At 38.9% G+C, this 16,402-nt stretch overlaps 2 long non-coding RNA genes across 5 annotated transcripts; one reads left to right on the forward strand and one right to left on the reverse strand.

Annotated features, from left to right (window-relative positions):
- Window positions 1-426: 426 nt before the first annotated feature.
- LOC136266685 (uncharacterized) lies at window positions 427-11,831 on the reverse strand. 2 transcript variants are annotated; one of them, XR_010706228.1, is made up of 5 exons: window positions 11,726-11,831; window positions 2,853-2,980; window positions 2,099-2,160; window positions 1,984-2,043; window positions 427-683 (listed from the first exon to the last, which is right to left on the reverse strand). It is a non-coding gene; the product is annotated as an uncharacterized lncRNA (long non-coding RNA). The 2 variants fall into 2 exon arrangements; XR_010706229.1 differs by lacking the exon at window positions 2,853-2,980.
- LOC136266684 (uncharacterized) lies at window positions 5,775-15,392 on the forward strand. Of its 3 annotated transcripts, XR_010706226.1 has the most exons (4): window positions 5,786-5,893; window positions 10,717-10,797; window positions 14,319-14,506; window positions 14,567-15,392. It is a non-coding gene; the product is annotated as an uncharacterized lncRNA (long non-coding RNA). The 3 variants fall into 3 exon arrangements; XR_010706225.1 differs by lacking the exon at window positions 10,717-10,797 and having other exon boundaries at window positions 5,775-5,893; window positions 14,567-15,254; XR_010706227.1 differs by lacking the exons at window positions 5,786-5,893; window positions 10,717-10,797 and adding an exon at window positions 11,989-13,450 and having other exon boundaries at window positions 14,399-14,506; window positions 14,567-15,248.
- The last annotated feature ends 1,010 nt before the right edge of the window (window positions 15,393-16,402 follow it).

Consider the following 16,402-nt stretch of genomic DNA (forward strand, 5'->3'; position numbering starts at 1 on the left):
ATAAATGGATTTTATAAAAGTAAACAAACTAGTGTAAAAGTAGTTTTAAAATTTAAAACATGGGAATAGAGATTGTTGAAAAAAGTAAAGAAACAAGAGTCAAACAAGCCAGCATGTTAAACATGGAGAGATCTCTATTTGGACTCAATGGATATGGTAGAAACTATGGTAAAAAACAGTAGTTTCTCCATAACTGAATCAGGGGCAGATAAGTACTGAGAATGCTTCTGTATAAATGTTTATTTGAGTCCAAATAGAGATCTCTGTGTGTTTAACATGCTGGCTTGTTTGACTCTTGTTTCTTTACTTTTCAGCGATCTCTATTTCCGTGTTTTAATTTTTTAAATTACTTTTACACTAGTATATTATTATCCCATCCAAGACTGCACACCCAGTCATAAGAAAAATAACTAGTTGTGCCCAAAGTATAGAGTATGACATACATGGATAATTGGCTCACTATAGTGCAATGATATAATGTCAGAGTGCACAGATTTTCAGTTGTTCAGGGTTAATGCTTTATTACACTTTGTAACAAGTCATAATGATGATTATGCTAGTTAGTAATATGCCTTCTAGAACACCAACACAACCTTTTCATGGTGTACAGTAGGGCTGAAACGGATAATTATATATAACAATTTTACTATCCAGATATCCTGAACAAAATCTTTCCGAATATCCTACAGAGAATGACAACATCACTTACTACAAAAACATTGTATAATACATGTTAAGTTTACTAGTACATTATAATAGAAAGATAACATTTATATGAAAATTAGGTTTGCAGTAATAAATAATTAAGTTTATAGGCTGGATCTAATATTAGTACAAAGCCTGCAGCTGCGACATGATAGCCCATTAAAATGCCAAACTGTTTTCCCAGCCTGGCAGAAAGCAAAATGACTGAAAATGCTATTTTCAAGAGGTTTTATTAAAGTTTTGCATTTCCAATGCACACAGTTCTGCAGTATCATGTACAAGGATCATCCGGATGCATATCATTTCTTGTCGAAGGTTTATAACAAAAGTATTTGAATGATGAAGTTTTAATTGGTTACAGGTGGGCATAGAATTAATGAAATCCCTCTGTATATGCATAAATCAAGCAATTATCCTTGCAATGTTGGCCAAATATATTTAGTATTGTAGATATACCTTTTTGTTTGGTATATACTCTGATATTCCAATGATTTTATGTCCACCTGTAACCAATTAAAACTTCATTCGATAACTTTTGTTATACACCTTCAATAAAGAAATGATACACATCAGGATGATCCTTGTACACGATACTACAGAACTGCATGCATTGGAAATGTAGAACTTCGATAAAACCCCTTGAAAATAGCATTTTCAGTTATTTTGTTACTGCCAGGCTGAGACAACTATTTGTTTCATGTGGAATTTTAATGGGCCATCATGTTGCAGCTACAGGCTTTGTACTGGTCTAATGCTAGATCCAGCTTTTAAACTTGATTGTTTTCCATGTAAACAGATAGTTTTAATTTGTTGTCAAGTTCCAAAGTATAGGGTTCCCAAAGGACTTTTTACATGCTTCCCCTTCTAAAATCACTTAGTACACATACTACAAACCCCATACGAAATTTGGTGTTTTTATCAAAAAGTGAACAATTATCTCAATTAGAGGGTCTTAGGTGCTGCACTAAATAGTTAGTAACCCCACTGCAGGCTTTATAACTTTATTATACCTCAAGACATGAAGTAAAATTATTCTAACATGAAATAGCCACAAAACAAGGTAGCACAGCAACACTTGTTACACACAGTGGAACCTTACTTTATGAAAAGTTACATGCAATTGAAACCGGCCAACTTTAAATTATTCAGTGGACAATAAATTGTAATAGACCCAAAAATCATAATCCTAAAGTGCTAGCTAATTAAGCTTAGGTGCCAGTTAAGATTCACTGCACAAATAGTAATACATTAATTTTAATGGTTTGTTTCAATACTTACCATATCATTGAATATTCTAGCTGCTATGGCATCTTGGACAAGTTCTTTAGCTTTACCAACCTATTGTGTGTCATGGTATGGCACTAGTAAAAATTCAATGTGGAGGTAAACTCACCTCCATATTATTTGGTCAATAGTGAGATTCAGACACTGCCATGACTACTAGTGACCCAGAACCTGCAAAGTACATAACACCAGAAAGATGATTAACAACTTTAAACTTCACGATATACATACAGTAATACACCAGAAAGGCCAGGAGTGGAGAAATAAGGGAGGCAGAGAGGGCAACTGCTGCCCCCCCCCCCCTTACTTTGAAGAAGAGTGGAGGGGCAGTGCCCCAATGTCCAGTTACTAAAGTAAAGCAACTATTATTCCATTAGCCAACATACTTAGCCTTGATTTAGTAGGATTTGTGCTAAAGATTATGTAAAAATGGAGTACTGCATGATCATGAATCAATACTGGGAGTCAAGAGATCGAGATGCAGTCACCTAACTACTATAATAAAGCATTCAGCGGAATCATTATTAGTTGTAGGGCTGCAACAAATATTCAATTCGTTCGGATATTCATTCGTTAAGATTTTATCCCGGCCGGATACAAAATTTCTATAGAATTCATGTATGTAATAAGACAATTAGGTTAACCATATTTTTGTATTGCTTTTTCATGGTTTTAGTGGTATATCTAAAAATGTATGGGTGGGGCTTCCAATGGCCTTATTTACCAGGTATCTATGTTTATCACTAAATACATATACATACGCACAATGGTTTTCTTATAGTCTAACGCACTACTGTGAAGTGTACCTTGACTATATGTACAGTACATGTATACATAATACAGGATATATTATGGTTACTTACATCAAATGAGTTCACAACTGATGAGAGTCTAATAATGTATAGTCATTCATACTGTAAAGTTATACCATCGCAACAGTGTTCTCGGTAGAAATACTACACATGCACAGAGTGCATTTTGTCCATGTCTGCTATAGCAAAAATTTAATATGTAAATTAGTACCCGAATGGAATACGTGATGATACTATGATTGAAACTAACTGTGTAGAATCATTTAAACAAAAATTAGCACTAGTCATGTAATATGTATTTGATTGTAATTGTACTGCACATCAGCATTATAGCTACCCCTGGAGGGTCCTGCAGCTGATAAAAAAGTGTAGTTTTATGTCATATCGACTCATATGGTAGAGTTCATGTTCAGTTTGTCATTTTCTTTGTTTCAGTGTTGTGTAGTATTTTGTTAGTGCGGATGAATGGGCAGGGCCTATCAAAGGGGGAGTGGTCTGCATTGGCCCAATATCCAGATTTGTTTGTAAGGTGATCATCTACCTCTGTGCCAAATTTGGTGCTTTTATCACAACCTATTATATATAGCCAATCCACTTCACTATTAGTCTCGTGCCCAGCCGGGCTCGCACTAATGCGCAAACACCATCTGGTGACAATGCTCGTGTTTATTGGGCCCCGGAAGTGCTATATTCAGCCAAAATATTGACTGGCCAATCAGAATCAAGGAGTTGCATAACCGCATGAATGTATTGGAAGTTCATGAAAAAGCAAACTAAGTAAAGCCGTTTTATTAGAAGTATTTGCTTAGGTTGTTCAAGAGGTCTGTTGTTAAGTTGTATCTTCCGATCTCACTTCATATAAAACCAAAGAGTGGTGACTCGACGCTTCACCAGTAATGAAACACTAGCTATCCTCTACTAGGCATTCCAGTATCCAAGATTTTTAAATAAAAAAATTATCTGTATATTCCCCAATAGAACTCTGGCACAAAATAACAACTCGTGTTTAACTTGGGATTGCTCAGTAGTCCGAGCTCCAATGAGGATGAAAATCGCTGTGGGGTTTGTCCACACACTAATCATCATGAAAATCTTAGTTTTATCATTCGCGTTACATATAAGTAAGTTTTGTGATGTTTTGTAATCTTTTCAAGCCATGCAATGTATGTAGATTACTTTAAAACTTTAAAAACGTACTGTCGGGTGGAAGGTAGTCACTGGTGCTTACTTTAAAGTGCGTAGTTACATCACTCGAGTTAGCAATTTTCAGCTCCAGAGTAATTTTCTGGTGGCTGTGCCATCAGCTCAAAAGTATAAACCACTTCAAAGTCGGCATAACAATGCCATAATTGAAATCACAACTCTACCTTAGGTATTGCTGCATCATTGTGGCACCTCCACTTTAGTTGCAATTGTTTACCTTTATAAGTTGTTAACTTTATGTTTTTACTTACTTGAGATAGCCACTTGCCTATGGGTATACACCATTGCATTGAGAAGTGTGCAGTAGGTGAAACATATTTGTTCATCACAAGATACAAAGATCGCTGAGATCCAATATGATCTGAAGTTACTCTCATTACATGTATAAACTTGCAGGTAGAAGCAACTGCAGTTTCAAGATAGTCTAGATTGTTAGATGGCTTCCTGATTCAATTGTGCCATTTTCCCCTTTAAAATGTATGGGGAGCCCCGGAGAAAAAACTGATGTACCCTTTTCAGTTTTTAAGCACTGTGCATGACAAAGTAGCTAATTCCAACCCAACAAACTATATATTTCTGAGATCAGCAATCAATACTCTATCATATAAAAGCCCATTTTTCCAAAATTTAAAAATCGGGCTGGAACGCCTACCTCTAGCTACTAATAAGAGATCGCGTCTAGAAAATCGCCCTTTAGTGAGTTTTGCTTTATTCCTAGTCATTTTTGAATGCCGGTTTCTCACTGTTTTTAAGTGATTATGCAACTCCTCAATTCTGATTGGGCAGCCAATATTTTGGCTGGATAGCACTTCCGGGCCCAAGAAACCCGAGCATTGTCACCAGACGGTGTTTGCACATTAGCGCGAGCCCTGCTGGTCACGAGACTACTTCACTATTAAGAAACCACGTGGTTTACTCTTTTTTTTCTTCCGAGTTTGCTAAAACACTGACCTGCCGCATCCGTGAAGCATAAGATTAAGGTTACGGTATAGTCACGGGCAATCATTCAAAATTTTGAATGCCTATCGATACTTTTTGAGAAGCCCATAAAACCAGTCTAGCAGCGTGAAAAGTTTTAAATGAAGGTGAAGCCCTTCATATTTAACGTTTTTATGTAGCTACAGTGTAGGTGGATCACTACAATTTGTTGTAGTAACACAAGTAAGCCAGCCGTACATCGCTCAGCTCCAGCTGTCACTACCATGTTTTTCCGCCGCCAAATACAGCAAAAGTTGTAGGCTCTATTGGCTTTTCTGGGGTATAGTGATACTGTATATTAAATTTGTTAGGTCCTGTGGAAGCGTTTTTGGCGCGTTTCTCCCCAGTGACTCGGATACAAGCCTTCAAAGAGCTTGTTTCACCCGAAAAAACTACTAAAAGTTCAATAAAACATCTATACTACCAGTAACTTTAAAAATCGCTTCCACAGGACCTAGATATTTTAGTTGTTTAGTCACTTGTGTTGAAATTATAAGGATTCAGTAATCTGTTAGTCTGGTTTTTGGCGGCGCGTTTTTATAAACCATCGCTCTATTGTAGACCACACACCCAAGAACAGTCGTTGTTCTGTAGTAAAAACAAACAAGCACAATTAGTTGTATTGCTAACACAACACAGTTGTTGAAATTATTTATCCCTGCTTGGTTTAAAGCAGGTTTTGTAATTTGTTCCGCCCACGCATTTTAAACTATTCCGTAACCTTAAGGCTTTTGTAAAAGGAGCGAAAACTCCGCACCTGCGAATAATTAGGTATTATGGTCACCCGTGTTTCTCCGCGTACCAAAGTCGGGTATTAACCCTTCCTTGTGACCATAGTGGTGACCTCAGGTGGTTGTTGGACTATTAGTGCTATTGAACAGGTGGCAATTTTCGCTGTTTCACTATGGAAGGTATGTAGTTTCACTCGTGTATGTTAGGGTCCGCAATCCGAAAAATCAACTTCTACAAATCAATCCCCCTACCAGCGTTGAAACCGGGTTGGGTCATCCGGGTCACATTTTCTCCGGGTCTGACCCGGATTGGATCACGTGAGAAACGAAATTGTTCGTTTGACGACGTGGAACTTATAAACGCTATCGCGTAGCTCTTTCGTGAGCCACGCCCACTTATCGCATTACCAACATACGCTGAGCCACGCTCATTTGTTAGTAAGTGTAGTTTTTTTTTGGTCTTCAACCTACAGCTAGGCTGAAGTTGCAATATTTACTCAACACGAATCGAACGCTCAAAATGTAGACTCGTTCGCTCACTCGAGACTAGCCGAAACGCGTCTCGGCTTTAATTAATCCGGGTCAGTGGGTCATCCGGGTCAGCAGTAGTGACCCGGTTTCAACGTTGCCCCCTACCATTGTGGGATGTTCATTGTAGTATCCCATTGCTTGATCCACCATGAAACCGGAGGCACGATTGTTGTCTTCACAGAAATATTGTTTTCAGTATTTCGCAAGATGCAAACTTTATTTTTAAAATTTCGTGCTCCACACATAGGACCGGATGAAACTTGCTACTTAGCCAAATGATATCCAAAGTTGTTGTAGTTGAAAAGTACTCTCAGAAATAAGTAAATGACTCGCTGGGTGCCCGGCACAGGGTTGCTTTCTTTGAAAACACAGACAAAGAGATACGACGTTTCGAATTCAAATTGCCCTACCACCCAGGGCAAGATTCCTCATAGTGTTTCGATACGGTTGGGTGCATAGTCTGTCTATGCTGTTAGTTTGGAAAAGATCTGAGACTTCTCACCATCTGGGTGACGAGCGTCAAAATTTTCTGCAGCATCAAAGAATTGGGTCGCGCTTTCTAGCCAATTCCAGCGCCTCTGCAGCCACAACAATCATCAATTATAAACTAAGACTATGGCAAAAGATGTCCCTGAACGTTTGGTAGCAGCGGTTGTCAATTATTATTTCATTCATGGCTTCCACGCCTCGTTCTAAGCTATGCATCAAGGGAGGCAGCAAAATCGTCCAAATTTGACTTCACCTCTTACGCTCCACAGCGGCTTCAAATCTTCACTAGATCACCCTACATCACCATTATGCTGCAAAACATCCAAAAACAAACCGAAAAAAGCACATAATCTGTCATTTTTGATTCGAGCTGGGTGGAGCTGCTGGTATACTGCATCATATGAAATCACAGAAACACCAACTACTACTACTACCAAACGTTTTGATCTATCATTTATCATCATTCTAAACAAAATTAAGTGACCAGTGTGGCATCAGAAGTACTGGAAAACACTTTGGTACCATTGAGAGAATCCCTTGAAATAACGCACGAAAATTTTGACGTTCTTCACCCAGATGGTGAGAAGTCTCAGATTCTATCCAGACTAACAGCATAGACAGACTATGCATCCAACCTTATCACATCACTATGAGGAAGAGTTGGCTTTTCTTGTCTTAGCTGGTAGGGCAGTTTGAATTCGAAAATTTGTGTTTCGTTTTCTGCTTTTTATTATTATTATTATTATTGGGGGTACAGGTAAGGAGGCAAAGCCTGTAAAAACCTGATCTATACAATCAAACTACTACAAAAATAACTATACAATATTTTTGAAAGAAAGCGACCCTGTGCCGGGAACCCAGTGAATCATTTGCTTATTACTGTGCGCACTTTTTAACTACATTAACTCTAGATAATATCTAGCTAAGCAGCAAGTTCTATCCTGTTCTTTGTGTGGAGCACGAAATTTTAAAAATAATATTTGCATATCACGAAATACTAAAATCGATATTTCTGTGAAGACAACAATCGTGCCTCCGGTTTCATGGTGAATCTTGCAATGGGATACCACAATGAACATCCCACAATGGTAGGGGGATCGATTTGTAAAAGTTGATTTTTCGGATTGCGGACCCTATGTATGTGCACCTCAGTAGTGATCACGAAAGACTGTAGGCCTATTCCTCAGCCAGTGTGTCACGAGTGAATAGGGCCATAGATAGGGCTAACTTTAAAGATGTAGTGGTCTTAGCCTCATGGATTAAAGAAGACTGATGGCTCTTCCACTACCAGTGATGAGGAAATTACTGATGTTCTCAACAGATATTTTGAGTCAACTTTTACTCAAGAAGATCTATCGTATATTCCAGCGCCTCCTTTTAGATATGAAGAATCTATATGTGATTTCAACATATCTGAGTCTATTGCATTGGAGAAATTGAGTACTCTGAAAGATAATAAGGCTCCTGGTCCAGATAGCATCCATTCTTATGTTCTCAAAGCTTGTGCCCATACACTTTGCACTCCTTTAACCATGCTATTCCATCAGTCCTTGACTAGTGGAGATCTCCCTTGCGAATGGAAGAAAGCCCACGTAATACCAATATATAAGAAAGGTTCTAAGTTTAAGGCTACCAACTACAGACCAATCAGTCTGACATCTACTGTGGTTAAAATTTTAGAATCTATTATTCGTACGGAGTTATTTGACTTTCTTTTAGAAAATAACATTCTTAACCATCAGCAACATGGTTTTGTGTGCAACAAGTCATGTTTAACTAATTTGTTGGAAACCTTTGAAGACTGGACAAGTGCGGTGGACCAGGGTTATGGGGTTGATGTGGTATACCTGGATTACAGTAAGGCATTTGACTCTGTACCACATCGTAGATTGATTTCTAAACTTGAAGCATACGGTGTGCGTGGAAACCTGTCCCTGTGGTTATCCAATTTTCTCACAAATCGTTTTCAGAGAGTAGTGGTTAATGGGTCTCAGTCAGATTGGGTTAAAGTTCAGAGTGGAGTACCTCAAGGTTCAGTCTTGGGTCCCTTGTTATTTATACTGTATGTCAACGATGTGCCTGACCTCATTGAGAGTAATTTGAAGATGTTTGCAGATGACACCAAGATATACTCGGTCATTAAATCTTTTCATGACAGCCTTAAACTACAACATGATACAACAAGTTAATGCGATGGTCAAGTGTTTGGTTGCTTAGATTTAATGCAGCCAAATGCAAAGTAATGCAGATTGGTAACTCTCTTCCTGCATCATACACCATGTACGATGGCACTACAAATGTATCTACTGACCTAGAACTAGTGAACGAGGAGAAGGACCTTGGAGTGTGGTGCACAAGTGATCTCAAGCTATCTCTACACTGCCAAAAAGCTGCAGTCAAGGCTACACAGGTTCTTGGGCTTATTAGGAGATCTTTTAGAATTGACTCTACTGATATGTTTATATTTTTGTATAAGATGTATGTTCGACCACATTTGGAATATTGTGTGCAATCTTGGAGTCCGTACTTGGCCAGAGACATCGACACCCTTGAAAAGGTTCAGAGACATGCAACTAAACACCTTCGCGGATTAGCCCACTTGACTTATGAAAGCCGTCTTGAAATTCTGGATCTCTATTCTCTATATTGCAGACGTCAAAGGGGTGATATGATTGAAACATATAAGATACTTAAACAACATTATGACTTGGACCCATCTACATTTTTTACTTTAAATACTGCTACCACCAGGGGCCACTCTCTTAAGCTTTTTAAAGAAAGATCAAGATTACTTGTTAGGCAGAACTTTTTTACAAATAGAATAGTCAATCTATGGAACTCCTTACCTGACTCATTTCAGCACCAACAGTTTCAAGCTGCGCTTGGATAATTTTTTTTGGAAGCAATCTAGCTATGGGCACCTTCAAAGGCCTGCGGCCTAGCCTGGCAAGTTAGCTTGCCTTGGCATCTACAAGCCCATTAAATAATAATGATGTACGGATTGTGAGCTTGTCACCTTGTGGGTTGTATAGGGTAATTAACTTACAGTGACTTTTGTTTAGCCAATTATACTCCTATCAATGTCATGCCCCACCCCCTGGTAGGGTGGGGCTGGGGCTAATAAGCCTATCAAAACCCCACTATGTCCCCACCTTGAAGAGGGGATTTATTTACCTAATATAATAATTTTTGGTTCGGCTAACTACTGCTGTCAGCCTCAGGGGTGGGGTAAGATGTAGATGTCAAATCCCCTTATGGGGACCCCCAGGGGCACTAGGCACATTACCTGCCTGCTTGTTAAATATTTCAGGTAAACTCACCATCTGGCTAAGAAAAGAGCAGTTCAATGTTGTACAATTTATTAAAACGGCACCTTGGCACCCCCTAGGGATAATTTCAAATCCTGGGAATCATGATATCACTCTACCTCTCAAGTACAGGCAGACTAAGGGAGCAGGTAAGCCCTGGATTTGACAACTTCACGAAGCATATGCCCCACAATTTTATGTGCTACCATTACCTATGAACTGATGCAAAACTATATACTTAGGTAGATTCAGTGGTGTAGCCGGACTTTTTGCCATGCCAGGGCACTGGGTTGGCAAGCCATTCAACCATGCAACACACATACACATGCCCATCTTCATATGGACATCATTACAGCATTTTAAAAATGTGTATGCATCACTATAATATACTTTACTGTATGCAGGGTGATTAGTGTACTTTAGAATGGTATGACTCATTTACAGGTTTACTAAATCACTTAGTCACCTACACATGTTCTCTTAGTAACCCGCCCTCAAGCAATTTTGTACATGATAATTATAACACAAAAGGCACACTGGAGTACTTGATAATACTGTAATACTCTTCTTCTCTGTGTTCTGCAAATAATTCTGAACAAATAGTAGACTAAGTGGCATATCTACTGTAGCTCTAGCCATTACATGTGATAACCGGTCGAATAATTATTTTTGTAGATGCTGTTAGAATTTCAGGAAGAAACCGTTCCACTGTTCTGCATTGCTCTTTCACCCCACACTCATGCTCTGGTTATAAAGGTACGTACTTTAAACCATAATCTAAATAAGTTAGACACCGCGACCAAGCGATTTAGTAACCGCTCAGGCCCTTAGTAGCGCCCTCACTGCACTCGGGACACTACAGCTTCAGGCCATCAGGTTTACTAAATTGCTTAGTTCCCTTGGTCTTGGTGTCTAACTATTATTTAACCTTACTCTAAGTGAATGCTAGCAAGCTATTGGCCTTCTTACTCCGTGCATACATCTCTGTATGTGTCTTAATACCATATCAGACTAGGAAGAAACCTGAATTAAAGCACGAGGTACTTTTATTGTTGTATCACGTGATGACTATGCCCTGCCACTGCCACTAGAGTTGTCAGCTTAGAACAAAAAAAAAGAAAACAGTTGTTGACTGAACAAGTATTCCGTGCCATTTTAACTATCACTAAGTAGTATCTACGCAACTATTGCTTCAAATATCTTTCGTCTGATCTGAGTTTTGACCACACTGATAGTTACACAAGTTAATCCAAATGTTTAACTTAACTGTCGATCCCACTATACTGGAAGAATTAATACCAATCCTTGTTCTTCACTCCATGTCACAATGCTGCATGGTTTTTTGTAATCACATGATCTCACTTCTATTTATTGCCTCCTATTATTTCTCCACAATGAGTGATATCCGCAATGACGTTTTCTGACATTGCAATTACAAAATTTGATGTCATAATTGACAAAATGGCCGTGTTAGTGTTGGGGCTTTAGAGACTTCGGCGCACAGTATTCGAAATGAATGTTGTCTGTATATTTTTACACATGGAACCACGAGATAATAAAAGTAAGAAGTAGTACACGTACTGTGACAGTGCAAAACGAACTCCAACAAGGAAAACAAACCAAAAATTTTAAAATCGCACACAAATAGGCTTATTTGAATTGCCTTATATACTATAAGTCTCACCTTCGCCCTTATTCGAATTTATAAATGCTATCATAGGGAAACACCATCTCGCCCAATACCTCCATGTACAAAGTCCTCACACTACAACGGCCATTTTGTTTTGTGACATCACAGATAATGCACGCTACGTCAAGAAACGTAATTGTGGATATCACTCATTGAGTTACTCATAGGGAAAATCCCTTGGATACCCCATCTCTGTCCATCAACTAGATGGAAAGAAAAATATCGGCGAAAATAACATGGTTAGTATTGTGTAAGTTAAGCTACTGTATCACAATAATGGAGTAGCTAATTTTAATCCAGCCTATGTCTATAATTGCTCTGGGTGGCTGATGGTGAGGTAAATTAGTCTGATTCCAGGGCAATTCCCAGGCCAGGTTTGGCTACGCCACTGGGTAGATGGCTAGTTTTCAACAACGCATGTGTTGGTATACCTTTTTGTGGGATACTAGTTCTACTACTGGAAGTTAATAATTTGTACACACCTAAGTAGTGCATGGGTGGCCCGGTCAACTGGGTAGGTATGACAAATTTGCATTGTATAGTATGTGCATGCATGCATACGTGGTATGTATGTTTGTGTGTCAGGCATTAGAAATGTACATAACTATTATGCCAGCAGCAAACAGAATGAGGAAGTGTGTGACAAAATTGATGTTGACTAGCAGGTAGGAAAAGTTTTGTTCCTGGCTAACATGATTAGTTCTCTGGTGCAGCCTGTCACTTGGTTTCTGTCCTGGCATTTAACCAGTAGCCCATATAGTAAGTGCTACAGTAGTGTTGTGAGCCCTTGTGGCACCACTCAGGTGTAGAGGTGTACCAATAATCCGATTGGCTTTGGCTATGTTGGCCTTGTTTTTTTGCATATCATCATCAGATCGGTAACATGTGTAAACAAGCAGCAGATATGGATACACATAAACTATTATTTATGAGCACTCGTGTTCAAGTAATATCCTAGCAACACCTGTTGTCAACTGTTGATCAAAGCCCCACACTGTCACTTTATAGCTGAAGTTAGAGTGAAAATTGTAAGAGGAAGGGGTCTATGCTACCATATCAGATCAGCTTTGTTACTGCATGTAATCCATTGTCAAAATTAACTGCTTAAACAGCTTACATGTACCTCTGCTAAAAATCCTTAATTTGTATAGACCTTTCCAAATGTATTGTGCCTCGTTGTCCTCCTATTTGTGTTGGGCTATTGAGTACTACCAGAATAAAGGTACCTCTTACTGGCTCTCAGCTATTTCTTGGATTCATTATGGCTTTTCACTTCACAAGGGTCAGTTTGTTGTGTTTCTGTTACGGTTTATTCCCACTTTATCTACCTTCTCATTATGTGTGTGTGGCTAAGATTTTCTGTGTTTCATGTTCACATGGTATCTTTGTGCCAACTTCTAAATTGTTATTTAAGGTGTGCCATATGAGTCTCCCTGGAAATCCCTTACAGGGAAGTTGTTGCATAATTGTTCTGCTGTTCTTGAAAAGTAGATCTTTGTTTGACTACAGGTTTTTAGTGGTCTATTAATGTGCGTGTTATTTAACAACTTTGTAGCAACCAGTTGGTCTTCCACTCTACTCACTTTCTCCAGTCTACACAGCCATATAACAGGGACTTGGTGTCAACCAGGGAAATAGCTCACCCAGCTCTAACATCAATGGGTACCTAGTGTTAGCTGGGGAAGCAAATTCCCAACTGTCCTTGTCTTGTTTAGCAGTGTTGGGGTCAGGGATTAGGGATCATAGAAAAAAAGCAAGGAAACAAGGGAGGGAGGTTGCCTACACCTGCAGATACACTAGTGAACCTAATGTAGTCTTGGTCTTGGGGTATAGACTAGATTTCGAATTAAATGTTCACTAGTGTATCTGCAGGTGTAGGTGACCTCCCTTGTTTCCTTACTTTTTTTTCTATGATCCCTAATCGAAATTAAAATTTCTAATTTTTCCTTAAACTTGTACACCCAAATACCATATCATTACAACTCGAGTGTGTGTCCGTGTGTGGGTGTGTCCATGTGTGCATGTACATGTGACTGCATTTGTGTTTATGGTGTACTTTAATCAATCTGGTTCAGATCCTCGCCTTACTGGGATTACTATCTGGGTCAGTGATGCTGACCTGGTTCAATGCAAGCTAGTATAAATAGTTTTCTCCATACCTATTGTTCATGCAGTTGTTATGTAGGGCTAACTAACCGGTACCAACAAGGCTAAATAGTGCCAAAATACATAGCACTTGGTGGATACCTCTGTCAGTGATGGTATACACACTTGCCTATGGTCCTATTTGCAGTGATGTGCAAATAGTGGTGGCTTCAAGAGACAGGGTTGAGTCCAGAAATGTATGACAAAATATGTGGGTCCTTGACTTACTGATTTGTGTAAGTCAGAGGTCTGTAGTGGTTGGTGAGTGAGTGGTAATGGTGGCTGAGTGCTGGTTGATGCTGACATTTGCTAACCACTATGGATACATTCTTTCACCTCACTATATTAAGGATGTCCCAAGGTGTCAGCCTTTCCAATGAAATGACACAATATTGTGAGTTGCACCACAAATAGTGAAATGCTCTTTCTCTTTTTACTATAGCTGTTAGTGAATACCATGTTGAAGTCATGCTACCACATTCAAACCTCTGAGAATTATGTAAGGTAAAAGCTGTAACACAGTTGTTTCCGTTGTATGTAACATTTAAATTGCAATATGGCAGGTCCCTATAGATGATCATGACAAGGACACATGACTTTCACGCTTCATCCATATACTGTACAGTGATGGTATGTATTTAGTGCATATGTCAGCAATACTACAGTTCTCTTCTTTCTCCTTATTTCTAGCGAATACATAAGAGACAATTTGCTGAATCATCAAGGAAGTTGAATGCTGTCTTTCTAAGAAGTGGCTAGGTGAAGAAGACTGGAATGAACTAACAACAATAGTTATTCATCTATCAAAGTTTTGTCCTACCTAGGTAAACGAGGGGCTTAATTAGATAAAAATTCATGATCCATGATTTAGACTAAAGTTACATCATAGGGTGATGTATTTACTATGTAGTCACTATGAAATAGCAGCCAGTTTACTATGTGTTCACTTACAAACAAATTGTCTATTCATTTGTACGATTAGTGTAGTCTGTACCACCAGCCCTAGAGGTGGATGTCCAGACTACTTTTTTCCACCAGAGCAATTTACTTTGACTTGAGAGTTGACCAAATCCCCCTCTTTGCTGGCATGGGGTTAGACTGACAAAACTTTGATGGGTGCATTGTTATTCACTATAACTTTTTATGGTAATTTATTTTACGAATAGTTTGTATTGTTATTGTACATAAAACTAAAATTTACGGTAAAATTACAAAGAATGAATTTGGCGCGTTATTCGAGTGCAGAGAGTTGAGTTGCGGGTAATTGTCACATGTTTGTACCTATCGCGAGATATGGCCAACAATGCTACTGAGCTCGAGTCCAAGAGTGGAGATCAAGCGATTGTGGAGTGCTGTAAAGGTATCATGTACTGACGTATATTTGTGCACACGATCATCGTGCTGCAGCTGGCATATAGTCAGCTGTTGTAGGTTTAGTAGTGCATTCCATGCCTCGAAAGCTACCCTGTAGCTAGACGTAGGACGTATACTGAATCACTGATGGTGTCGTGGTGAGCTGTTCTCTGAATTATTTGATCAAAGCTAATTGTATTCATGATTGCCAATGCCGAAGTCTATTAAGTGGATGTAAAAGGTGTAGCTAGAGAGCTTTAAGCTGGCTAGAAAGTTTTTCTAAGAGGAAGGAAACTAGCTTCAATTCCATGCACTTTGTACAAAAATTAATAGTTATGCTTGACTTAATATAAAAATGACAAGCTATTGAGGCATGGATCCAATGAGGCATGGATCCAATGAGGCATGCTATAGCTATCACATTAGTTACCTAGATCAGATCATAGCTATATAAAACAATGCAAACAAAATTGCATGATAGTGTGCATGTCACCATGCAGCGTTTTCAGAAGTGTGTACGTGAATAAATATTTACTGTAAGCTAAAACATTATAATTATGTGTGCCTTATAAATGCAGCTGACATAGAAATCTTGGGTCGCTGCATATCATGCTACAGAAATAAGAGAAGTACTGAGTATTGCCGAATGATGAAACAGCATGAAGAAGCTGGTGCTGATGTGTGCAATAGCTGTGATGACAAGCAGAACAACATCACAACATGTCGCCAGCAGCTGAGACATGACGGAAGCAATGCCACCTGTAAAAAAAAAGTTGACCGTTGCGAAGAACTGGGACTTCCTCAGTGTTGCTTAAACTTAGCAGGTCTCCACCTGGAATGTTATGCTTCAAACCCAGACAAATTGAAGACACCAAATGCAACTGGTTACATGATGCCGTATAATGAGGAAAAATGGGAAAAGTGGCTTCAACAGTTTACACTTCAAACACAGTGTGAATACACTGCCCGAAATGGCTCTAAAGCCAACATTAAAACAAGAGAAAAAGCTGTTATTAGAGTAAGCAAAGGCCAGTTCTCCTATACATCATCATGGGTACATACATATAATTGCTTGCGTGGAGGCAAGGAAAAATTCAATCCACCAAGTCTAGATGTGGAGAAGAAATCACGTGTTTCAATTGGCTCTCGTCGTCTTGGCTGTCCAGCATGCAT

The sequence above is a fragment of the Dysidea avara genome, chromosome 9, assembly GCF_963678975.1.
Source record: "Dysidea avara chromosome 9, odDysAvar1.4, whole genome shotgun sequence".
Lineage (NCBI taxonomy): Eukaryota > Metazoa > Porifera > Demospongiae > Dictyoceratida > Dysideidae > Dysidea > Dysidea avara.